We start from the raw sequence: 26,902 nt of genomic DNA, 5'->3' as shown, positions 1-26,902 counted from the left end.
CAGGGCCAGGGGGATGAGAGGGCTGGAATGTGCAGGGTGGCTGAGCTGTCAAGGAATGCGGGTCCCCAGGTGGCCGCTTCAGTTGCTTGTGCTTAAGTCAGGCTCGAATTGCATCTGCCTGTTGGTTAATAAGTGTTGGGGCAGCTCTGCTGTGGCAGGTTCTCTTGTGTGTGTTTCCTGAGGTAGCAGGATGCCAGAAATATGAGGGTGACAACAGTATCTTGGTAGGCAATATCACCCCCTCAGCGTCTTTAGAATTTTCTGCTAACTTTAATGACACAAGTTTTATCATTTTTTGGGGGGTTTTTGTGACTAGTGAAGCACAAGCTGGGATGAACCCAGCTTTGGGTTTCACGGCTGAGTTTTTTTTTCAGGACAGGCAGTTAGAAAGACTTGTCGTCTTTTTGTAAGTGGGACTGGTTTCAGAATTAAAGGATGAACGTGGACCGCCATAGGATGTTTGTTGTTTTTTGTTGGAGGAGTAACTGCAATTTATAATCATTGCCTAGTCCATAGCCAGTTGGCAGGAAGGCTGCTGTGAAGGGATTGATTATTAGTGGATGCTTCATTGTGCTGTCCAAGCCTGAATTTCTTGATCTAACCGGTTTCCTTCATTTGGAATGGCTGTAGTCAGCAGACAGAAGAGAGGGAGATAAGTCTTCCCTCTCGGCAGCGCTGTTTCTTGTTCATGGGATATGCTCAGGAAAAAAAGGGTCGACAAAAAGTGTCAACACTTAAGCGTTCTCGTAGAAAGCCAGCTGGCTGCCTGGCTGGCTGGGGACTGCTCACAATTTTTCTGCTTCCCCTTGGGATTCTCTCTGTATTTGTTTTCAGTGTGGTGACTTAAAACTAGTGCTGTTTGGTGTGAGCATCCTGGAGGTTCCACTCTTTTCCTGGTAAATGTTCTGGGAGAGGGGAAACGTCACCAGGAAGGTGATCCAGCGCTCAGAAATGCGAAGACACGCTGGCAGCTGCGGCAGTTGGAGCTGAGTTAGCATTTAAACTGGCAGTAAAGGACACACAGAAGTACAGAGGCAGCAGCACAGGCTTGAGCTTGGACAGCAACATCTGCCAGGCTCCTCGGATAAACGCTGAGATGGTTCTGTCATGCTGAACCACATCCTGCTGCAGCTCCTCTGATAAACCTGGGCTAGCTAATTAAAAGTTAGCACGTGCGCAGCTATGCAAAAAGCAGCCGTGCTGCTGTTGCGTAGTGGAGTAGCCAGCGCTGCTCTTTGGGAAAGGAGTTTCTGAGTTGGATCTGAGCAGGAGTGGTCGTGCGAGTAAGGGGCCAATGGAGGAGGTGGTGTGGTGGGCTTGGGTTGGGCTGCACGCCCTGGCTCGGCTGCCTTGCTGGGCTTAGGCTGAGCAGTAACAGTTGGAAGGGGACAGCTGAGCTAATACTTAAAAAGCAGAAGGGTGGGGAGACTCCACGCCAGGTCTTGGAAGTATGATCCTAACCCTCTGATTGTCTCTTTTCCTCCCCCACTCCCAAAGCCCTTCTCGGGCTGTGTGGAAGTGTCCCAGTTCTTGCAGCTGTGTTAATTGTAATGGGTCATTTAGTCCTGAAATCCCTGTTTAAAAGGGGCAAGTCCTTGCCTCGTGTGACAGCTGCCGCCTTGCACTTTTCCCCAGGCTGGAAATAACTGCATATGACACAGGAGCAGAGCGTGGCATGGGGGAGGGAGGAGGGTTTCTGGCTTCTTCTTAGTGCTATAATGGCTTTGCTGTGTGTCACTTCTCCCATGTGGACCATAGCAGAGTCATGCCCCACATACTTAGCAGATCTCTCAGTTGGCAGTGTCTAGGCAATACCCTAATGGCCTGGCGCTCTCCAGGCTCTGGTCGACTGGAGCCTTCCTGGGCATCTGGGAGTGCAAGAGAAGGGACACGAGGTGGTGGCGACACAGGATGCTTGCCTCTGGAGCATCAGGGAGCCTCTCTGGAACCAAGTGCCCACCCATCTGGAAGGGGGAGCCGCCCTGTTCTGTGCAGAGGCAGAGACGACAGAAATGTTTCCACTCCCTGCTCCCATCCCCTCTCCAAAATCCAAAGCCTTGAGCCCATGGAAACCTGGCCAGCTTTTCCTTCTAGCTGAAGGGCTGTCTCCTGATTTGGAATGACAGCTTTGAACTGGAAGACATTATTTCATTAGTGTGCTAATCAGATACAGAGATTACCTGATTGGCTACTTAATAATTAAATGAAGTTGCCTGTAATTCTTTGAGCACACAGAGAACTAATTAAATTAACCCTTCACTGCCCTGCGTGCCTGGGGTGCACTTGTGTGAAATAGAGAGGCCAACTTCCCCAATGTGGGGACTGAGCAGAAGGGGGGTGATGGTCGTGAAGTAGCCAGTGCTGGACCGCCAAGGTGGTCTTTTCTTATCAAGAGCCTAGAGAGGAGAAGATGACATACTATTATACCCCCCAGTTTAGTTGGTGTTTGGCCTACTTGGTAGGTGATCAGTATGTCTGGCAATGCTCTAGCAACACATCTTGTCCCCAAATAACCTAGAGGATGCACTGGGCTTATGGAAGTTGATGCCCAGGCATGTGTTGTAAACCAGCCCATGGCTTTGTATCACCTAATGAAGAGCAAAGTAATAGCAGAGAAAGGTGCACTTCACATTTCTTCAGGAGAAAGTCAGGCGAAGACCAGAAGATCTCCTGTACCTCTGAAGCACTCTTCTTCCCTGTCCCCACTGGCACACAGCTCCAAACAAGCCAGGTTGTTTCCATGCATTTGACAGAATTCCACCAATTAAACTTGTTGTTGACCACCTATTTTTGTTGCTTCAGTGGCTGCTTGAGGAACCGCATTTTCTACATGCTCACAGGAATACAAGTGTATTTCCTATAGTTTGAGGAGGACACAGAAGTCATATTGATGCCATAACTTTCCTTTATTATAGATTTTTTTAAATGTGAAAAGAGTAATAAGCAGAAAGTTTCCCTGTGTTTTCCAGCCCCAATGCTGTGCCCAAGCTTTCAGCTTCCATAATGCTAGAGATGTTGCACAGAGGATGAAATTTACAGTGAGAGGCTAATTTTTATAACCTGTGAGAATATTATTATTGTGTTGAACACACTAATAACTTCGATTATTTCATTGCTAGGGTGAAGAGTCAACATCTATAATTTTTTGTATGCAGCTTTAGTACTAAGCACTGGATTGAGGCAACAGGAAAAGCTACCTTATAATAATCCAACTCTGTTCCCTTGTTGCTGCCACTGTCTCCTTCTAGACTTTGCCCGTACATGTTAAAATGAAACTGTCAAATTAAGCACATTTCACTGTCATCCAAGACTAAACTTGGCAGAGAAGAGCCCTTGGACCTTCTGGCCTAAGTTAACCATGGCTGGCTTCAGCTACCCTAGTAAGGAATTGCCATTCCTCCATTTGTGGCATGCAGTACAGCTTTCCCCTTACCTGTGGTCCGTGTTGCTGGATCTGTTTTCTTCTCCCCTGAAGATCAGTGGTAGCAGCAGTGCCCTTGGAGTCAGCTGATCCTCAGCAGAGACATAAATATCTGAGACACTGCTTTGTCTTTAAAATCTGGCTTCCACATGACAGGCAGCCCGAAATGCCTGCAAAAACAGGTCAGGAGATAGAAGAAAACAGGGAGGATGGGAAACAAAAGGGCAGCTTTCAGGGTAATTTAGATGGTTGTGGTGCTCCCTCCAGTAGGGAAGTGATTCTGTGTTGACTCTCTGCAGATGTGGGTATGCTGACAGGGTTTGAAAGCAGAGAGAAGGTCCAGTGAGCCTTGGGATCACATGTCCCTATAGATCCCTGAGATTTAGCATCTCCACTTCCAAGGGAAGCCACGAGACTTGTTCTCTCCACCAGCTGACCTTTGCTGTCCTTCCTGCATGCCCCATGCCATCCTGTGGGAGACTCAGAGCTATGGTACCCACCTCTGACTCCTAGCCAGGGTCTCTGGAAGGTGCTGTCCCCATTTTGTGGGCAAGTAGGCAGGCATAGGTCTTAAAATTGTGGGTTTGGGGGAGGCAGGGAAAGTGTGTTCAGCGCATGCAGGGTCAAGCTTGAACCCAGCTGGAGAAGCCAGTTAGGTTTTAGTATTATTAATATTTGATGGTGTCTTGTTGTAAAAGGGCAATAAGTAAGGCTAGCCGGTCTGTGCCTGGCCTGTTGTTGCAGTGAAAAGCTATTTTCTGAGGAGATTTCTGAAACAAAGGATATTCTAGTGTGTGGTGAAAGTGGCCATTTAAATGCATCTGACCATAAAGATGCTGCCTGCCAGCAATTTTGATATCGGAGCTTGTGGGACCCACTCCTGTGGGTAAAATCATGCTTCATAGGACAGAGCCTGAATGCTGGAGATTTGGTTTGGGGATGGAGTTCAGGGGAGGCTTTTTACCTCTTGTGTCCTCTTTGTTTTTGTTTATGGGTTTACAAAGTCAGATTAGCATTTCAATGTTGGAGGCGAAGGCCCTTGGGCTGTGGTGGAAGGCGGCCTGGTTTAGCCGGTTTGGGATTACTGCTCCTTTCCCAGCAGCCGTCCTTCCCCGGGGTCTGGTGAGGAGCAAAGCCTGAGGCTTCTCCCTGTTGGGAATGGGCCCAAGCTGCAGCTATCCCTCCAGCTGAATCTTAAGGTGGATGGGCAGTGTCACTGTAAAGGGTAATTAGCCTTCTTTTCAGGCAAGGATAATTTTTTTAGTGTTTTAAATAGTAGCACAAGTTCTGGAAAAAAACACAAAACAGCTTTGTATCCAGAAGCTGTTTACTTTTTCCAGTTCTAATCTGATCTAATAGATGTTGCCTGTCCACAAACTTGGCTTTGCTTTAATCCTGGGAATCTCACATCCACGGTCCTATTACTTTAATAAAACAGTGTGTTGAATAAAACAGAAGCTTTTTCACCTTTTCCTCTCCCTGTCAGGCATAATGCTGTATTCAGTCACAGTGGTGTAAATTTGGAGCAAGTCCAGTGGGTTCAAGTCGATGTACTCCAGATTTATGCTGTAATCACAAAAGCAGTGTCTCATCTGAAACCAAAGTTTTCTTTTTGGGATATCCCCTGTTTGTTAACTAGAGCTGACTGCTGCTCCGCGTGGTACCCAGTCTGTACTCTGAATATGGAGTGCTATAGGAACAGTCTTACGTGCTTCTGTAATGCAAGACTGCTGCATGTGGTTGAGCTTGCAAACTTACATTTACACTAGAAGCTTAAAGTAGTAACATAAGCACAAGAACTTATTTGTCCTTATTGCTTCTTCATTCAGAAGAAAATGTTAAGGGTTTTTTTGTTTGTTTGTTTGTTTTTTAAATCTCCCCCCAGTTTAAATTGCTCGTGTGGCTGCTTTTCCCCCTGTGCGAAGAGGGCACTGTATTCTTTAGTGAAAGGTCAGTCTAAAAAAATCTTCTCAGCTTGTAGCTATTAACAAAAAGTGTTTTGAGTCTGAGTAAAAATATTTCTCTAGACTGGTTTCACATTCTTGGCTGCCTCAAGTCCAGTCCTAATTTTTTATTCTATTATAACATTTTATAACTGCTAGTACTTTGTACTGCCTCCCTTCTCATGCTAGGGCACTGTGTATACCTTCAGTCCTCGCTCCCCTCCACATTGCTGTTTGTCTGCTGTCTGGGAGAGAAGTCATTCAGGGTGCCAATATGTTAAACTGTTGAGAGAATGGGGAGAGATGAGATGAAGGTATTGTTATGCTGGAAGGTGTTAATTGGTGCTATCAACCACTTGTTTGATTTCTAGACAATTGCAGCAATGCTTAAAGTCGTGTCTGAGCTAAACAAATGGCAGGGACTCTGCAAGCTCTCCATCTTCTCTTGTTTTGCGTGCTTATTTCCCCACTGCCACCCGAAAAAGTTAGCTGGGTTATACACACTTGAGCCAAGACAATGTGCTTGGATGTTGAGGAGTTATCTGGGTGTCCTGCACAAAAGTTACCACATTGCGTGTGAGCCCTGGCATAGCCTCGTGGCTTGGCAGGGCCAGGATGAGGCGCCAGGGATGGGTAGGAAATGCTGAGCTCTGTGGGGATGTTTCTGGGTTCCTTAGGAGCCAAGGAACTGATCTACTTGGGTGATGATGTTTTCTGTTAACAGGCAGATGCTTGACATTATCTAGGGCAGAGCCCTCTTGTAGGACAAATACCCAGCTGCCAAATAGAACCTCCTATTTGCAGTCTGGGACTCCCATCCAGAAAGAGTGCAAGTGAGAGTCTCCATTCCTCCCCCTGTAGGCGGGGTATATGAGGTCTGACCTGTGGCACCCCAAGAGTAGCTTGCTCCTCTGCAACCAAAAAGAAGGAATCTTCTCCTCTGCTGGCCTTTCCCTTACGGCTGGGAAGTAAGGAACCATTCTGATTCCCTGATCTATTTTTCTACTTTTTCTCAGATGTAATAAGAAGCAGGATGGGAAGTGACACCTGTGGCAGCTTGGAGACAGGTTCATTTTAGCCTGGGTACATTAATGCCTTTTTCTTCCATCAAAAGGTCCAAGGTGTGTTGAACATGACTCAACCATACCTTTGTGTGGACCTCTTAGCATTCATACAGACAGATGCATTCAGCACCATCATATTCCTTTGGTCATGATGGATGGAGTATTGCTGCACTGGTGTCCTGCCCTGGGTGTAATGGCTTTGGTTGTTGCTTTTCCTGACCATTCATGGCATGCACCTGGTTTTGTGCTATGTCGTACATGGAGAACAGGGTGAAAGAAGGCATCTGAACAGAGAAAGGTGATGTTAAATGGAGGCTAAGACCCTGAAGGTGTAAATGATCTGTGAAGACCGTTATGAAAGGAAAGCTGGTCAAGACTTGATTTCAGGAAAGACTGATAAGGAATCCCCAATATAGAATCACAAAAATATATAGTCAGAAGGAACCTCTGGAAGTCTCTAGTCCAACCTCTTTCTTGGATTGAGGCTGTTGCCAAGAGTAGGTCAGGTTAACCACCGTCTGAAGAATGCATAATGATTTTCTCAGTTCTTTTCCCTTTTCCCACTCCCAAAAGACTCCCAGAGCAGAATTGTCACAAGAGTTGTTTTAAGAGCACATTTAGCAATGTATGGTCTAAAACTGCTGAAATTCAGCTTGGTCAGAAGGGGAGCTGGGAAGCAAGGGTGTTTAGTTCTGAGGCAAGGGGTATACCTTTTGCTAGTGTTTTTTTGAAACTCCACTCCAACTGTGACTGGTAATAAGACAAGGTTGGAAACTACCGGTTCTTTTTCTCATTCTGTAGGGAATAGTTTGCTTTGCCTTTGAGGGATGGTTGTTGCCTGTGCACTGATACCTTACTTCAGGAGTCATGCAAGCACTCCAAATGGGACCTGTGGAGGAACACACAAAATAGCAACTGTTGCCTTGCCAGAGACACCTGAGAACAGACCAGAAGATTTTTTTTTTTAATTATTGAGAACAGATAGGCCAAGAATTCTGGCCTTTGTTTTTTTAAGACCTAGCTCATTTCATCTGCTTCTATGTGCCTGAAAGCTAGGTGACTGTCTAGTCCCTGCATCCCTATCAGCACTTTCTCAGGTGTGCCAGCACAACTCTTTGTGGGACCACACTGAAATAGGTCAGGGAGCTGATCTGACTGGTGGATTAAAAAAACCCCAAACACCTCAACTCCCCTTCCCTCCAGTTATTTTTTGCCTGGATTAGTTTAATGAGCTGGCTTATAGAATGGCCCGGCAAACACTTGTGCCAGCCATACCATGGTGTAGGAGTTGGAATAAGTGGTGGGGATGAGAAAAGGGGTAAGAATAATTTAGTGTTCAAAGTGGACTGTCATGTCAGACTGATCATGCAGGTGTTCATCACTGTCAGTGGAAAGAAATTGATCTTTGAGAGATGAGTCTATTTAGACTGGCATGAATCACTCTGAAGGTGTTTTTCTCTGTGGATGATGGAGAGGAACTGAGTGCACCAGCTCAGACAAGACATCAAACTTAAACCTCATTTTTGGTTCTTATATTTTAATAATGAAAATATCACATTCTTAATTAATGTTAACAATGCTTCACCTTCAGTGCTGTTGTAAATATAGAAAATGTCACCAGCTAAAGCAGAATCCCAAATTTCTTAATAGGGCAGTTGTGAGCAATAGCGATACCATGAAAATCCAACTGCTAACCATAATGTAACTGGTTGAAGAGCTAACTATTAGCTCTGGGGAAAAAAAAAAGCACTTTTAACTGCTTTCCTTTGGGTAGGCTGCCCATAAAATTGGGCTGTTCCTGAATGCTTTTCAGTGTTTCTGTCCTGCAGTGAGGGCTTCAATGTAATTTGTATTTAAGTGGCAGCAGTGGTAGAGAAGGTGGCTGCTTCCAACCACTGCTGTGACATGCTAGTAAGTGTTTTATTGTACATTATTGTTTTCTGTGTTGAAATGGATGCTAAATGATTACAAATTCAATTACTTGAGAGGAAACTATAGTTTTACTGTTGCCTGCGCAACATCTATCCATCGCCTTGTACCTGCAGATGATGATTGTTTTTAATTACAGGATCATATGCTTTCTCCATGGGAGAATGTCAGTGCTTGCTCTGTAGGGGCAGATGGTGCTGAGAGTATAAACCAAGGCTGTGCACCAAACGAAGCTGTTGCCTATGTGGTTCTCGCCTCATTTGCTGAAGAAGTGTGAAGGTGGGCAAGACATGAGAGATGGGAGCTGTTACAGGAAAAGAAAGGATGTCTTTTCGTTAAGTGAGGGTGTAGTGCCATGTCTGTCTAGCCAGTGGCAATGCAGGTGTGAGGTCCTTGGCTCTCCCCTCTTCTACCCTAAGAGAGCACATCCCCTTTTCATCCACAGTTCACCTTTGTGGGGCCATGCTTATGAAGGTGGGGGGTGGGGGTGGGGTGGGGGTGGGGAATGATCCAGATTGAAGAAGCTAAATTTTTGAGGTTTTAACTGAAATTGGTTTGGTTGTCTGTCTTAAAATGAAGCCCTCAAATGAATGGAAGAGATGTAGGAATAAGGACAGGTTTTGCCAGCAGAAGCATACTGATGTAGAGTTGCATGTTCAGTCTCAGCACTCATCTTTGTTGCAGAGACCCAGACTGACTTGTGGCTCAGGGTGAGTTCCTTATGCCCTATTTCTCACGAGAAACCTTCATTTATCCAGCTTGGTGGCATTGCTCTCCCCCAAAGCAGCTCGGGCCATATGCTTCTCCCCAGTTGTGGCAACACAACTGTTTGCAAGCTATTGTGGGAGCTGGGAAAGAACATAGGTGAAGCTAAGGGAGACTGGCATGAAGTCCCAGACTGCATCACGGACAGGCCCCATAAGTTACTGCATCAGCTGAAGCACAGAGGGCAAATGCTCCTTCACTCCCCATTTGGGCTCCAGAGCTCTGGCTTGGGGCCCTGGTTCCTTCCACACGCCTCCATCCCCAGCTGCTGGTCATCCAGATGATCCAGATAAGGATGTGTTTTTCATTTGCTGAATTAGCCAGCTGAGGAACAGCTGTGGGTGCCAGCCAGTACAGAGCTAAACTGTGGAGTTGCATTTATGCTTGGTATTGCTCTGACATTTCTGGTTCAGCACTGAAGCTATCTTAACTGTATTGCCAAACTTTAGCTTTAGAAAGTGCTGAGAGCTTGGTGCTGAAGTTGAAATTGGTAACAATGCTGCAGGGAAGAGTCAGCCTCTGCCACAGGTTCTCTGAGCAGCTTTGGTTAAGGCACCTCTCTCTGCCTTGCTTTCTCTGCCTCTGGGGTGTATTGCTACCTACCCAACTTCTCGTAGTCCTGGTAAAACTAAGAATTAAAATTCTATTGTGTTTAAAATGCTGCCATAAAAATGCCGAGTGGCATTGTGAGATTCTTTAGGGGCTTGTGGGATTCTTTTTGGGAGTGGGGAGAATAATCTCAAATAGAGGTGCAACTACTGGATGCTTGAGTGGTGAGTTTTGCTAGCGTTGGTCATCCCCCCCCCCCCCCCCCCCCCAAATTTCTCATTTGTAAAATTAGATTAAAAATCTTTAACTTGTAAATAGGTTGAGAAAAGAATTAATGCTTATTGGATTGAGATGCTACGTGGAGGCCACCACAGAAAAAGGTCTGTGAAGCGATTAATAGCTTATTTGGTGGCCAGGCTTGGAAGTGATGTAGCAAATTAGGCATAGGGATACATAGAGAATAAGAAGGATAAAAATCAATATTGAACAGCTGTCTTTACTTCCTAGTCTCACACTCCCATGTACTGAATGAAGTGTAATGGAGATGTATGTGATTACTCATTTAATAACTATTATAAAGGGTTTGAATAATGGCACAGACCTGGGGTTGTTTTTACAGTCTTAAAAGTAGCACTTCCTTCTTCACACACCATCCCCTGAACTGTTACAGAGAGTCAACAGTCTGCAGGGGTGATATGAAAGAAGTAGCAGTGAGGCCGTGCAGCTGTGTAAAAACAAAAATACTTCGGTTAACTATGAGTGAAGAATGAAATAAAGCTTTGGGTGTCCTTGTTTGGGTGAGGATTGGGGGGGGAACAGGGGAAAAAAATGAGCATAAAGGCTACTGGAATTGGTAGAAAATGAGAATAGAAAGTCTGGATCAGTGATATGCAGAGTGCCATACTGGTTATAGGTTTGAACTGCCCTGGTATCAGATGGCTTTCTGACTGTGTGATTACAAACAGACTCAAAATTGTAGGATATGCAGCTCTGACTCAGGAGACAGATGATTTTTCTGATAGATGTCTGTAAGACTTAACTTTTTCTTTTTAATAACCTAACTATTGTAGTCTCAACAAATCCGTGGTTTGCAAAATTGCAAATTTCTGTATGTCTGATGAGGTAGGCTGTATGGAGTGGATGTTGTCAACAAGCTGGCTGGTGCTGCTCCTCTCTTCGGGGATAATAGAATCTGGGAACAATTAAGAGGCACCGTAATCAGTTCCTGGGGGCAGGAGCGTACCCTCCTGCTTTTCAGCATTCCCTTGGCTGACTCATGAACTCTGTTGATTGACTTGGGAAGCAAATGAATCCAGCTTTCCTCCACAAGCAAGAGTTATGGAGGCAAGGTGGTGAGAGGAATACATCAGATCTCAGGCAGCTCCTGCTCTCTCTGGTGTGAAATGTGTGGAATTTACAATGGCTACTTAGCTGCTAATAAGCAAGTAGGATTTTTTTTTTTTTTGGCTTTAAGTTATGTCCATCCTTTAAATTAAGGACTACAACAAGCTATAGCTGGGAAATGCTCACACATAAGCACAGTCTTGGCAGCTTGCTAGAAAACTAACTAACTAACTATAGTTGTCCAAAAATAAATGCTGCCATAAGATTTGCAAGCACTTCATATGCGCTTTGGTAAACGAAGGAAATGGTGTGTTTGGATTCACAGCTCCTTAGGCTACCCTCTTGTTACCCAGCTGTTCCCAAGCAGGTAACTAAGAACTTTTGCTTTGGGGTGCAGGTAGACATCCCTGCTTTAATGCACTCTGTATTTCCATGTTTCCTTCCACCCAGGAATCCTAAGGGTGTTAGCAGCTGGTTAATGAGTGCAGGCAGGATCCCCGGGAGCCAGGCAGCATCCTGGTCTCGCAGGTGAGGCATGGTGTGGTGCAGAGGGGTTAGGTGACCTGCCAGGAACCTTCCTGTGTGAGCATGGGTTGTCTGCAGCACAAACCAGATCATCTGTCTTCCAGCCCTACATGTGGAAAACACAAGAGCACTTAAAGCATGAGAGCGCTCAAAACATTTTTTTTTTTCTTTAGCATTACTTAGTTCTTTTGCCAACAGTCTCTCCTTTTTTCCTTATTTTTAAAATACTGTATTTTGATGGTGGTATGCTGTAGTAGTTATTCATCTCCCAGGCACACAGAGCAGGGGTATAAAAGCCTGTAATGCACCAAAGCACATGCAAGGAAGAGATGGGCTACAGGAGCAGGACTTGCCTTTAAACCAAATTTGGTTTATGATATCTTACATTCAAGGATGAGAAAAAGGCTAATGGTAAAAAAAAAAAAACAACAAAAAACCACCAAACAACAAAACAAAAAAACCAAACAACAAACCACCAAAAAAACTCCCAACAACTCCCAGAGGCTGAGTGGGCTGGTGACAGGAGAAGCTGCTGAGGGGGGAGAAGAGACAAGCACATGGAGAATAAGCTCCTGCTCCCTCAAAGACATGCATGCGGAATGATAGCAGGGTGGGTGTGGGGGCGTGTAAGCAAGTAACATCCCAGAAGCTGGAATAATAAAATGAAAAGGCAGCAGGATCAGCCCGCAGATGAAAGGCAGCCCCTTTAACATTTGCTCCCGGACTCCGGCAACTCTCAGCAGTTGGCTGGAGACTAAGCTGGACGGTCCTGTGGAGCTCCAACAAAGGGACGAAACAAACCCCAGTCCCCCGGGGCCCCCCTCCCCGACAACGCGTGAAACAACTTGATAAATGATTGCTCTGTCAGGGGACGAGGGGATGGAGACGTCTGGGAGCTCAGGGGGAATGTATCTAATTCAGGCATGAGGGAAGCTTGGGGTGGGAGAGGGGAGCAGGCAGAGTGGTAGTGGGATGGGGGTACGTGGTCCCCGGCCTTGGCAGCAAAATTAATAAGTATGCAGAAGCGGGAAGGCAGGGGTGGCTCTCTGGAGGGGTTTCTCAGGAGCAGGCTGACGTGCTCCCCCCAGCTGGCGGGGCTTGGGTGGGTTCCCCCTGCCTGTGCCCTGCGTCCAGCCCCCCAAGCCGCCCAGCCTCGCACTCGCATTACCTCATTTAATGGGGATGGCAGGAAATACAAACCTCCCCCCGCCGCTCCCAGCCCAGTCCAATAAGGGCTGCTGATAGCATTGAAAGCTGCAGAAACAGGAGCCCATGCCCTGGCTCTATTCAAGGGAACATTAATTACCCTAAAACAAAAACAAGAGGAGTTCACAGCTGGGGCCCAACACTTCAGATCCCCCTCCCTCCCTCCCCTGCTGCTCCTCCAGAGTATGTGTGTGCCAGCTATTTATACAGTCTCCCCTCCCAAATGACTGATACTGGGCCCGGAGCACCCTTGGTGCCCGACCCTCTGCCACAGGGATTTATAGGGACGGTGTTGCGCAGGCATCGCAGAGGCGGTCCAAGGGCTGGATCTGCGCCGGGAGAGAATCCACATGCCACTGCCACCAACCAAAAAAAGGCTATGTAGTTTGTGGAAAGCCGTGGCAGCTGGAATAGCAAGCAGTCCCCTGTAGACCGGAGGGCTGCCGACAGAAGCCTGAGCTTGGGTGGCTTATCTTGGCAAGGATAGGAGGGAGCAGTGGGGAAACTTCAGCGAGTCCTGCTGGAAGAAAATAGGGATTCAGTGACGGTGTGTTTTTCTCCCTCCTCCGCTGTGGGAACGCAGCAGAGAACTTAATTTAGAGTCTTCCTGAGCTGCTGGTTAATAAACGTTTGATCCAGGAGGCAGCTGCTGCCACCACTTACAAGGTGACCCAGAGCCCCGTTCCAGTGTGTTACAGGCCACTATGTCATGGGCACCAGTTGCCAGGAATAGAGAGCATGGCAATGTGTATAAATAAATAAAATGGTGTTTGAGTGCACTTTTGTGTTCGGCTGATGAAGAAGAAGGGCCTGGCTTCAGGAGAACTAAATGCTGAGTTTTGTTGTTGTTTTGGTTATCTGGTTGCTGTCACCCATCCAAAGAGAAGCCTTGCTCTTGGGGCACATTGGCAATATACGTTAACAAAAATAGATAAAATGTGGAGGCTACCCATGAGGAGTGCTCTGAAACACGCAGAAAGCGCTGTTGACCAGCTGTCAGCGCCGAGCATGTCTTCACTGGAGAATTTGATCTCCCCTGGGTATTGCCCTTCCCCTTCTACTCTATGCCCCTGCCCCAAGGACTGTGATGAGCTTAGCAAGTGCTTTGGCATGGGGTAAGGTGGCTCACCTGCAGGGAGTGTTTAGGCTGCTAACCCTCTGACTGTGCAGTAGAGTCTAAAGCACCTGAGTGCTCAGAGCCCTCTAGCACCTCCCTGAATTCATCTTGTGTCTTCAGAAGATTAACAAATTACTCCGGAGTTTATAGGAAAATAATTTTGGAACAGCTACACATACAGTGTGAGAGTTATGAGAGATGCCCCTGGAAGTGCTGGTGTGATCAGCCCCTGCAAGAATCCAGCAACTGGTGTATAACTCTGCAGGGTAGCCACTTGTACTCATTTTAGGTTAAGTGAAATGATGTTCAGCTGAGTTAAGTAAACCTATTTATAGTGTAGAGTGGCCAGGTTCAAACACTGTTGCAGATTAGGAGAACAGGAGATAGGGAATTAGTCAACCCTTTTAATGCTCTACCTAGTAGTAAGGAGGAACTGCTGATGGCCATGCCTCTTGGTCCTGCAAAGATCATCGGTGCTTTGGTTTGTTACAGAGCTAGCTGTCAGCCCTGATAACTCCCTTGGACTTTACTTTTGGAAAGCGGATACAGTTTACCAAAGTTGTCCTGTACTAGAAAAACCCAACGTATAGAAAGACTCTTTGTGCTATTTGGTTTGGATTGTTGAGAAAGGAGGGGAGAGTAGAAAGAGGTTTCATGTAATATTATCTCTATATTCTTTCTCTCTGTACTTCAGTTTATTTCTTGTGGATCTGAAACAGTGGGAATAAATAACCACTAAGCCTACAAAAATTAATAATAGTACAAGCAAGGCAAAGAATTATGTTCTTTGTGATCATCTGTACTGTTGCAACACCTAAGTTACAAAACTGTAACACAGGAAACTTCTTAGAACACAGACCTTTTCTTGCAGTCTAGCAGGGAACAAATCTTGTATCAAGTGTATACAATGGTCAGGAATGTAGGCAACCCATTTGTTTTTCATTTACTGCAAGTTTGCAACTCATATAGGACCATCATCCACCACCATCATGTAGCATTTCACCTTTTTCACCAGCAGCCTTGTCTAGTACTCCAGGCAGTAACATTCTGCAGAAGTCCAGAGATGACAACTAAATGCAATGATTTCTTTTAAAGTCCCTGCAATACTTTACCAGAACTTGTAGTCTTACATGGTGATAGTTGTTGGTTGAGGCTTTTTGTTGTGTGGGTTTTTTTTTTTTTTTAAAAAGGAAGTAATTTCCTACACAAAAGGGAAGTATTTTTTCATGCAAGGCATAATTAAACTGGAATTCATTGCCACAGGATGTTGTGGATGCCAGAAGTCGAGATAGGTTCAAAAAGCAATTAAACAAATTCATGGAAGAGAAGTTCATCGAGGGCAATTAAGCACAAAGATACAATCTCTGGCACAGGAAGTCTTAAGCCACATCTTGCTGGAAGCTGGTAGGGGGGGAGTCTTATGGTATGCTTGCACTGTTCTTACACACCTACGAAGTATTTGCTGCTAGTCACTGTCTCGGGCAGGATATTGGGCTCCATGGACCTTTGGTCCATGCAGTGTCCCAGTTTTGCTAAGCAAATGCTGGCAGCATGTAGAGATGCGTGTGACCCTTTGGAGCACTTTTGCAGTGTCCCTTTTTTGCAAGCAAAAAACAGAATCAAGACTAGGTCTTCTGGTGGCAGAGGTCAGAGCTGGGCTCACAAGGAGGGAATGGGGCAGTGGGGAAGGAAAGGAAACCGGGCTGCTGAACCACTGTCCTGCTGACACATAAGAGGCTCTGCAGAGTGCATGGTGCAGTGATTGTGGACGGGCTCCAGATGCTTCATGTACTTCCAGAAAATTTGTGTCTTCATGAGTCCCATCTTCCAGTAACCTACCCTCATCTGCCAACTGCTTTCACCGGTATATTCAAAACACAGTACCTTTTAGAGTGGACTTAAAATGAGACTTAATGCTGATTGATAGCATGTAGGTACATAAAGTAATTCCTCAGATGGAAAATAACTTGACTTTTAGCCTTTTCTTTAGTTTTATGCTTCCTGCAGTTTCCTTTGGTTCAGAAATTTAAGTGAAGCGCTGTTAATATGATGCTGTATTAAGTGCTGTCATTCAAGGTAGATAATGCATGGTACTTTGTTATTGGAAAAGAATTGTTACTGGAAAATTATTTATCTCAATAACACTGCTTAATTTATATTGAGAACTGTAAAAGCAATAACCAAAAAACCTCAGGTCCTCCCTCCCTACCTGGACAAGCCTGTAACTGTAAACTGCACTGTGAGAAGATATGTATCACGGTGCCACAGCGATCAGAAGTAGTTTCTGTTTCAAATTCACTGATGAGAGAAGGAAATAGGCAGTGTATTAATTAAATTCATGGTTGTTAAAAATGCTAAAGGAGTACTACTCAAAAGTGCAAAAGTCTAGAGAGAGATTAGAAGTATAGGTAAAGACATTTGAATTGGAAAGCATATGTTATCATGTCTGGACATAAATAATCTAAACCAGAGCTAGTTGGTGGAAACATTTGAGACGTGAGAACAAGTGTGCTGTGTCTTGTGACTTTTGGCCAAAAGCAGTATTTCAACTTTTAATTGAACCTTTAGTTCTTGAAGATACTTTGAAAATACGATCCAAGTATATGCCCAGTTTAGAGAATCAAATTGAGCCCAGTGTTTATTACAATTTTTAAAATGTTGTGAATCCAGTAGGTCATGTTTGTTGTGGGCCCAACACCTTGCTCTGAATGTTTTAGAGAGCAAAGCAAACCACTTGTTCAAGAGAGGCTGTAAGAGCATAATGTTGCATGATGTTTTCTTCTTAAACATGGGTTAATACAAAAGAAAGCTACTGACTGCATATAAAGGAATGTTAGACCATAAAACATATTAAGACTGGCGGTAACCCCTACCCTTTTGTGTAACCTTGTTTCTGAACACCTTAATAACAAAAAGATTTTTAAATTGTGTGGAAGTCATAGAGTATCAACCAGAGTAACAGCGGGAGAATGGATCCTATTGTAAAGAAAGATTGAAAGGCCTGAATATATTGGATATTTACCTGTATCTAAAGGACACAGACACCAAGGGAGCCAAGGAAATTGGGTGATAGAAATAATAGGAAAAAGGAGGGGAAGAAAATCGATTCTGAGCACAAGAAAGGGCTCCTAAGCAGGAATAGGAAGATCTGCTCTTGAAACACACTAGACAAATACATTGGAGGGTGGCAGAGAATATCCACCAAATAGTCTAGGGTTAGAAATAGGATCTCATATGCCTTTTGTGTCTTTGAATTTTATCCTCAATAAAGTGAATCGGAAAGCAGTGGATGGTTAGTATCATGAATCAGTAGTGGGCTCATCTCAGTAACCTGTATCAGGATTATTTGACAAAATAGGAGAGTGGGAACACTTCAGACATGCATTCCTTTGGCAGACTTGGACTAAGTCATAAACAAGTGATTCAGGTTTTACTGGAAGGTGTAAGAAGGAATTAGATGGCAAATATACAATGATCTTGCTATGCAAGTCAGTGCTCTGGAGGCTAGCTGACTATGCTCAGTCATCAGTTTTTGATGGAGATGTTTTTCTGCACTGATAAGGAGAAAAAATTGGCATCTCCTCAAATACTGTTTTTTCCTCCGGTGGTGGGTGGCCATCAGGTTGGTAATCTCACACCCACCTTTCTCTTGACCTAAAATGATGTGATGTGGGCCACATTATGGGACCTGCAGGGCAGATGTGCAGCCCTTCTCCCCTTTAGCATCGCAACAACATCCACTCCAAGTTTTGACTGTGCATATTACAATTCAGCAACAGCTATTCTACTTTTAAGTCCACACTCTAATCTGAATGGATATGCAAGTGTGAGCAAGACCTAGGCAAAAACCCCTCCAATTTGGTTTGAATGGAAGAGTTGGTGATAGTAACTGCAGCGTTGATGTTTCCTCCTATCACTTTTCAGAGAAGGCTGAAAGTTTTAGACATGAAAAGCTCTTTCTCAGCATTTTTTTCAGCTATTCGTGTTGTGACTTAAACCATTTTTTCCTTGAGTGCAACTCACACAATGAAGTTAAAATCATGTCTTCCCTGCTGCGTTCCTCTTTCATTTTAAGCTACTTGCATGTCCAGGGTTTGTCCACCTCCTTGCATTGAACCTTCTGAGCAGGTTCTGAATGAGGCCACTGGCCTGGCTTGTTCTTGTTTCTTGTCCTGAGTCATGACTAACATTAGATACCTTGGAAGGAAGAGTAAAATCATGCAAAGACAAGTGGGAAAACTGCAGAATTCTCTTGACTCCCAATTGCTGACATTGTTGATGTTTTGTGATTTTTAATCTTAGTAGGATTGTTGCTTCAATAAATACCTTGCAGAGAAGAGTTCTGTGGGTTAGTTCTGTCTGTATGGGTGCAGCAGTATTTTATTTCATCACTTCTAAATCTATTGTCTTTTATTTAGTTGGACAACTCCTTGCTCCTGTCTTATTGGGAGAAAAAGAGGGTGGGAATGGAGAATAAGTGCATCCAGATGCCTTTCTCTGCCTGTTTTATGTATCATATGGTTGGATCGTTTCACCTCTTACTTATCGCGCCTTGAACATAGCCCAGAAATTTGAAAATCATTAGAGTTCTTATTCAGCAAACTTTTTAATGTACTGTGGGCCATCCAAAGTCATGCTAACTAGAGTTCAACAAGTCTGAGTTTTGTAATGTGTGTATTTTGTAACCGACTTCTTAGACAAGCATCTTGCTGGAGCTCTAATTTATGTCAACTCTTTCTGGACTTTTAAGTTTCTGATATTTTGTTTTGCTAATGGGTTGAACACAATGTTTGAGACTGAAATTGTGTTTTCCATATTATTCTTTATCTCTCTCTAATACAAAGCTCCACATCTGGTTTGTGGTTTTGACAATGACTGGAAACTAAGCAGATGTTTTCCCTGTGCTGTCCACAAGGGCACTTAGATCTTTCTCCGAATGGTTACAATTAGTGTGGAACCCATCCATGTCTACAATTAGTTCAAACTCTCCTTGCCAATTTGCATAACCTTGCACTCATGTGTACTAACATTTATTTGCTGGATTGGGTGGATCCTTCAGATTTATTTTTTTAATTCTCGCTGGTTTTAACTAACCTATAGAGCAGTATCGTCAATGATTTTTTTTTTTCCTATTTCACACTGTATATGCTCCTTTCCAGATCATTTAATATATTAAATGTTGATCATAGTATCCACCCCTGGGACTTCCCCCATTAACCTTCTTGAAAACTGGCCATTTATTCATGCTGCTCGTTTTTTCTAAATTAGCTTTAATCTATTGACAGATGTTTACCTCTCACCCCATGACTAGTTTCCCTAATAGGCTGCGGTGATTAATATTACCAAAGGCTGTTTGAAAATTCAAATTAATTATATCTACCAGTTTTTCTTTAAGCACTGTCTTGACTCTCCTTATGGAAAATATGGAGGTGCCCATTTTTCTTATGGAAATACCATGCTAATCTGTGCCTCCTGTATGGCATTAATCTAAGTTTCATAACTACCCAGTTGAGCCGTTTTACCAGGTACTAAAGTAAGGTTTACAAGTGTCTGTAATTCCCAAGCTCACCGTTGCTTTTTATACATGAACGTATGGTATTGCCTGCCCTGCAGCTTTGCCACTTCCTATTTAATTTTAATGATCGAGCTGCCAGCAAAATACGTAATATGCCGCTTCACTCTTAGCATTGTTCGAAACTTGGGCAAGTGCTACCCAGGCCAGTTTGTTTCCAATTTAAATTAATTTTATGTGACTCCAGGCATCAGTGGCAGGCTGCCCTGGGTTTTTACAGCGCCTGCTCTTGAACTGCTTGTTACCGGCGCCCGTCAAGGGCTCCTGCAGGGTTCAGCTCTCTGCGGCAGCGATGCCCTCCTGTACCGATCTGTTTGGTGTAGTCGGCACAGCCTCTCACTCTGGAGATACACTTTGAAAAGCTCTTCTGAGTATCTTGACAACCCCTTATCCTCAAACTTTTGGAAAGCTTTAACAGGTTTGTTAACATTGGAGATTTTCACTTTTTAATTCAAACAAGCAAGACATAAATCATCATTTAAATATGATTTTAATATTTTTTGCCTTTTATGTTAGTAAAAGTTGGATTATCTCTGGATCTTGCTATGATCTGGTGATTTACAGCCAAATTTAGTCTTTACATTCAATTCAGTATTTTCTTCTGTACATGTTTAAGCAATTTATGGCTTTAATGTACATTTACTTGGATTCATTTTAATGTTTTAAGTTACAAAATCATAACTGTTTCTTCCTGTTTACAGAATAAACGATTTGCCTATGATCTGTATTAAAGTGCTTTTGGTTAAAAAATTGAATTTAAAAATGCAGTAAAACTTTTAAAACTGTTTAGTGATGAAGTTTAGTATTAAATTGTGTTAAATTAGATGCTTTGTACCTAAAACTGATTTACTGCAGTTAGGCAACTGTGGTCCGGTTGGTTTCTGATTCTCAGGTACTCCGGGCTCTATGAAGTCAACATCTCAGCATCTCACATAAAGGCTTTTATTTAGAAATTGGAAGAAGAAAGTATATCTTTAGCTTGTAGATCAGTGCTCCCCTATGCACCAGGGACTGTGCTCAGGTTGTAGGTAGGTGCTTGGTGGGATCTGTGTCCTCCCATGTGTGTTGCCATGAGTGACTGCGAGATGGGCAGAGAAAGGCTGATCCATCTGTAAAATAACACAACAAAGAAAACTCAACCAGCTAATTGGTTTTAGGATTTTTAACCCTAAAGCACGCCTGGTCATCAGTGGTGCCCAGGAACTGCTGCAGAGCTGTGAGCAAGTGGAGGAGGGGACGCAGGTAGGGGAGCTGGGCACCAGCCTGGCAGTGTTGCTATAAAGTTACCCGTGAAATTTCATCCAGGGTGAAGGGAATAAACAGAAATGAAGCGCGTACTCTTCATTGCTCGCAGATGGGCTCCACACATGTCAAGGCTCAATTTATCCTATCAGTAAGGTCTGTTCTGGGCTCTAATGTGTTTTCTGCCAGTTCAATCTGGGAGTCGTTTTACACCTCTTGGCAAATATTTGGTTTGGATGTTTTTAAGTATAATTTAAATGATTGATTATAAGTCAAAGAAAGCTTCAGCTGTTACTGGTTATAGTAATTTCAAATTTAGATTTAGGTAAGTTTTAAAGGTATTATTGTAGCTTCAGTATTTGAGTGTAAAGTTTCAGTGTATCTGAACATCCATGTTGCTGTTCTTGTAGACTTTGCACTGGTGCCAGTATCCCAAGTCAGAGCCTGTTTATATCTCCTTTAGTGATACAGTTTATATTCAAATGATTTAAGGTTTGTATTCCTGATGGCAGGGGGAAAAAAAAATTCAGTAGAAAGCATTGAAAATGTTAGGCTAAGCATTGTTTCTTCATTTCTAAGCACTCAAGTGCATCTTGGATATAGACTCAGACATTGCAGTACTTGGCACATTATACCAAATCATCCTATTTATCTCCCACCCTGGTAGTGTCATGCTGATTCCTTCCTATACTTCACAATGCTGTCCTTCAGAGACGTTGCAAACTTTTTGACTTTCCACATCTTATATTTTGGCTGGCTTCAAAACCTCTTCCCCTCACACCTTATTGAGTTTAATTTCCCTAAAATGATTTGCTGCTATAGGATTATGTCTCCTGTCCCTGTGGTTACATCCCATGCTGCGTCTGGTCCCAGCAGCCCATGAGACGTCGTCCTTGGCATGCAAGTGTTTGGCATTTGCTATCCTAACTGTGCTTCTTCGGACACCACAGTGCATCTCAGATGTTTAAAGAATTCAGCCTTACAGCTTTCCTGTGCATTAAGAAAATATTTTCTCAGTTTTATGCAACAACAAAGTGAAATGCCCAGCATCATGAAGTCTGTGGCGCAGCTGGGAAACGAACTCTGATCTCCCCGTGTCTGCCCAGTACCTTAATTACGTGATCATCTCCACTGCCTCATCTCAAATTCATCTCTTGAAGTGGAACGAGCGTGTCAAACTGCATTTTTCATCTCTTTTCTCTTGCCTCTGCTTATAGCTTGAGGCATTGGAGGAGAGTGGAGTTTTTACATGTTGGAAGTCTTCTTCAATACTGTTCTTTTATCCCCTCTTTTTTTGCCTCCCTCCTTATATCCCAAGTCATGTGAAATCAAGTCTCTATTCCCTTCTACATCTGAAATGCAGTTTTCTGTATTCATACACATACTTGCTGTCGAAAGTTTCATCTCTAGCCTCTGTTTTAATGCTGTAACAAGATTTTATTTTTTTTTTAGGACTCTCACATTTTCCCTCCTCTATAACAGTCAACTCTAGGCAACCAGTGTTTTCTGCATTTGCCATCTAAATCACATTCTTTCCTGTTTGAATTTTACTATCCCTAGCCTGATTCAGCGTGGAATACAAACCCTTTTCTGCCTTGTACACAAAAATGGATGTACAGGGTTAGATCAAAGGTCTGTCTAGCCCAGCATCCTGTCTCTTGTTGTACAGTGGATAACCAGGGAAGAGTGTCAGAACGGGGCAATCAAGCAATGATACTTCCCTAGGCTGTGCTCCCAGCCTCTGGCTCATATGTGCAACTCAGAAACTTCCTTTTGTATTTAACAGCCCTTGATAGATTTTATTTCCCCCCCGTTCTGTTAGTTTGCCTGTTTCTCTGTGAACCCATGTACACTTTTAGCATCCATAATATTCTGTGGCAAAGACATCGGCAGATAAATTATTGCTTGTGCAAGGAAGTGTCTCCTTTTGTTTGTTTTTATCCTTATAATTTCATTTGATGTCTATCCATTATTTTTTCAGAAGGGACTGATGAAGGCACTCATTCTCCATGCCATTTCTAGTTTTATAGTCTTTTATTGTTTTGCATAATTGTTTTTCCTGCAGAAGCTGTTTCATGTGTTTGAACACTGTTGTTGCCCTGCTCCAGCTTTTCAGTTGTGCTTTCCCCCCCCCCCCCCCACCCCCAAATGTGGGGACCAGAACTGCGTGTCCAAGGTATAGATACACTCTGCATTTATACAGAGGTATAATGATAGTTTATGTTCCTTTCCTTAGCATGCCTACTATTATTAATTCATTTTTTACTGCTTCCACTATATTGCTTCTACTTTCAGGGTTCTGCACGCTGATGCAGAAGCTGCATCGCTGCTGCGTTTCCCTTGCACTTTTGCTTATGATCTGGACAGTGGCAGTTACTCTTGCTTCACCAGCATTTCCTTTTTCCTCTTTCTTCTCCCTTTTTATGCCTCCACCATATCTGAAAGAACTTGCTTCCTCCAGTGCTCCTACCCACCTTGATCTCTAAATTCCTGCTGAAGATTTGTACTACAAAGCCCTTCAAAAGCATCTGCTCTTTTTTTCCCTTATCTAGTGTACCAGCACTGTCAGGCAACTTTCTATTATGCTGGAAATAAAAAATGCCTCCAAGATGTGTGCCAAGCTCACAGAATGTAAATCCACATATGTATATCCAATCCACTCTTCTTTTTTCTCCTTTCCTCTTCACCATCTGTCTTCTAATCTTGTTTCTGTGTGCATAAAGGTATAATTTTACACCAGTCCAGTTAATTCCAAGTTTAGTTCAAGTTTGCACTGTTTAAAAGTGTCTTACGTTAATAGAGCTTAATCTGCTTACACCATGCGCAGCATCTCAAGGAAAGCAGCACTGCAAGATTTTAAGAAGCAGTCCAGGGATGTCTGGGGCCTCCTCTATTCCTGTCTGGGAGCTTTTGGATAGAAATCACTTTGATGATCTGTCTAAGTTCTGAATAATAAGTCTGAAGTTCCTTCTCTGTGTTGGACCTGCCGCACTGCTGATGTGCAGATGTGCAGCTTGTTTGCCTTCCAGACGTGTTGGACTGTACACAGACAGACTCAGTGAGCGGGTGAACACATACATGTGAGGTTGGAGACGTACCAAGCACGTTGTATTTGCTGCTTACACTTATACACTGGGTCAGCATGTAAGCATTTGTCCAGAGTTGTCCTGGATGAGTGGTCCTGGCTGGATCGGTAAGAGAGGAGTCTGCCATTGGGTGCCTTCCTGTGCAAGTGCTAGTATTGCTGCGTGTTTTAACCACAACCAAGGTAATATGGGGGGGAACTCTGTGTTTTTATAGCAGTATAACCTATAGTGCTACATTACCATTACAGATTATTAAATTACCTTGATTCCTTCGCTCCCCTAAAAGTCTAGAGTCCCTTACGGTTTCAACAAAAAGGGGCTGTTATGGGCTCTGAGAATCTGAAAAGTTGAGCGTTGTATTCAGTTGCTCCCATATAGACTTTGGACCTTAGTCTGAGCTGGGGGTATACATCGTTCTGCAGATGCAGCGAGGCAGGATCATTGTCCTTGTTGCCCTGTTCTACAACCACAGAGTTTAGCTGCAGTGTGGTTTTGAAGGTCAGCAGCATTTCAGGTCGCCTAGTTGTGGAGGTGCTGAGGATGGCTCTGTCCTTAACGTTGCATTTACGTGTAGAGATGTGACTCACAAAGAGGGCTGAATCTCTTCCTCTAATGTATAGCTCCACACCATGTAACAGTGGGTTGGAATAAATCTGTTAGCTGAGTGTTAAGTTCATTTAAACTAATCTAGGAATAGATTAATGCTACAACAGTCAGAGGTCTAGTCTGAGAGTTTGTTACGCTCAGTTTTAGTGCTCTGCATTTGGCTTCCTGTGTGATCTTGGGCAAGTCACTTAGCTTATCTATGAGAAGCCCACATGGTTGTTGTGAGGTTAAATGCCATAAAGATGCATGAAGTCCTCTTGTGTATATGTTACTGGGCTTACGCAAAGATTGAAGATAAAGTTAACAAAACCAGTCTCTCTTTGTCAGCCCCTTCTGTGTCCCAGATGATCTCCATGGTTGGAAAAAGCCCCACACATAAAAGTTCCAATATAACCAAATCTTACAAATATACTTGCAGAGGCTGTACCTGAGTAAATGATGTTGCACTTAAATGATTAGCTGTTGAATCTAATGTTTGTGATTATATTGGCAGTGTGATCTGCTTCTGTAGTGAGTGTGGCTTGGAGCCATTCTGATGTTAAAAAAGGGACAGAAACAATCAGTAACTCCTGCTGCCAGGCAAAGGAAGGATGAGGGCTGGGGTGGACAAAAGCTTAATCTTTCTCTCTCCCTGTTTTTCTAAGAGTTTGAGCTAATCACTGATAACCAACACTAAAACATCTGAATCATAAGTCTATTCAGCTACTGCGTGGCTCCCAGCAGACAGAGTACAAACAGTTTGTGCCTTAGCTATTACCTTCCCTACTGAGCCATGCCTTGCATTTATTTCCCATATAACCCCTTCTCATAGTCTTTGCAGGTTTAAAACAAAATTCCCATAACACCTTTTACATTTAAGTCATTGGGGCACCCTTTCCATGGTAGCTCCCTTTTAAGATAGCTTTAAGCAGAAGATGAAATCATGGCAAGGTAGTCCAACGACACACGCTCATCCTTCTCCCCCACTCACACCCCCCCCACCCCACCCCCCGCTTCCCGCTATTGTGAGAATTAATCCTTTAGTGTTCCTTGCTGCTTTACGTTCCATATAGCCAATAAGCACAGAGTGGCTGAAGGACTGGATGTGTGTTCCAAGGGATGAATAGCAATGGATCAAACTGCTCTAGCTCTTTTGCAAGTGCTGTTAGGAACATATAATCATTTGCTTTTTATTTGAAAAATAATTATGATACCTCAGTTTGTAGGAAAGTGAGTCTGGGCATTTTTGGATTTTTTTTTTTCTTTCTTCTCAGATCAAAGGACAGATTGGGGGGAATAAAAGCAAATTCCTAACTTTGCACCCCAGCTAGAAATCAACACAGAGTTAGTCCTGAATGCTGTTCCTTGATTGCTGGCTGTGGATGTGCTCCTGTGTTGACTGAGGCTGCCCACAGTAAATACATAGGTAGAATTTTTTCAACACCAAAATTTATTTTGGAGGAAAAGAAAGTGACATTATGTTGTTGTGGTTGGATAACTTTCTTCTGTGCAAGAAGCCCTGGAATGAGCAAATTCTGTGGAATAGGACATGATTTTTTTGTTTGCTTTTTCTTCTTCTTTTTTGTTGGAAGTGGCATGGAGGTTATTTTAAAATGATTTCCTGAGATTTCATGCTAGAAGGGAATGAGTTGGAAAACAGTCTTTGGAGCTCCCCTTGCTAAAGCTTTATTAGTGAGGTGGAGTCACAGGAAATGTGACCACCACCAGTGGGATTGAGTCCATGGGGAGTGACCAGGTCAGAGTCACCTGTGCTCATGGGCCAAGTAGGTGTCTCAAACAGTAGCAGCATGTTAATGCATCAATCAAAATGTGGGGGTGTGCAGAAAAGAGCTGTGCTCAGTCTTGGAAGAAGTGAGTCTTTGAAATGTTGTAGTTCATAGTACAAGTAAGGCTCTGAGTGCATGTTTTTAAGGAGGTTTGGAAATCATGGGATTGTTTTATGCCCAAATGTTTTATACACATTTTATTTAAAAGTTTGGAGGAGACTAATATGTGGAAACTAAAATATGGAGAGTATGTAACTACGACAGTTTGGGAGGAATGACAGGCACCTTCTGAGAGAAGACTCTAAGCCATTATTGGTTTTCACAATGGAGATGTCTAGGATGAATTTGTTCTTGGAAGGAAAGTAGTGATCCTTGTTCCCAGTGCTGAATGTTCTGTGTCATCTGGCACTTTTGGGAGTTTTCTCTATTTTACCTTTGAAATGCTAGATTACTTTTTAAATTGAATTTGTTTTGTTGTCTTTAAGTTGTTTTTAACGTTCTTGCAGTGAAATTGGATCCTGAAGAGGAAAGCTGTTGAGAGTTGCCTAGCCAGCATGGCTTTCCCTAAACTTGTATTTTCCTTAGTTCCTCAGCTTTGCTCCTTTTGAGCACCTCCTTTGGACAGAAATGCCAGACAGGATGAGACATTTCCTTCGCTGCTGAAAAAAATGTAATTGGTAATATTGTAATTTGGGATTCTTGCCTGTATGAAGTGCCCAGTGCAGCTGTCCTTGCTGCTACCTGTGGGACTTACTGTTTGGAGAGGT

The 26,902-nt window shown here is 43.6% G+C and overlaps 1 protein-coding gene across 2 annotated transcripts in view; it reads left to right on the top strand.

Annotated features, from left to right (window-relative positions):
• Nucleotides 1-26,902, top strand: part of CECR2 (CECR2 histone acetyl-lysine reader) — a 95,014-nt gene that overhangs the window by 11,255 nt on the left and 56,857 nt on the right. The window lies entirely within an intron of this gene.

The sequence above is a fragment of the Strix aluco genome, chromosome 5 (assembly GCF_031877795.1).
Source record: "Strix aluco isolate bStrAlu1 chromosome 5, bStrAlu1.hap1, whole genome shotgun sequence".
NCBI classification, from domain to species: Eukaryota; Metazoa; Chordata; class Aves; order Strigiformes; family Strigidae; genus Strix; species Strix aluco.
Note: the sequence above shows the minus strand (reverse complement) of the source record. Positions and strands in the feature narration are given on the sequence as shown.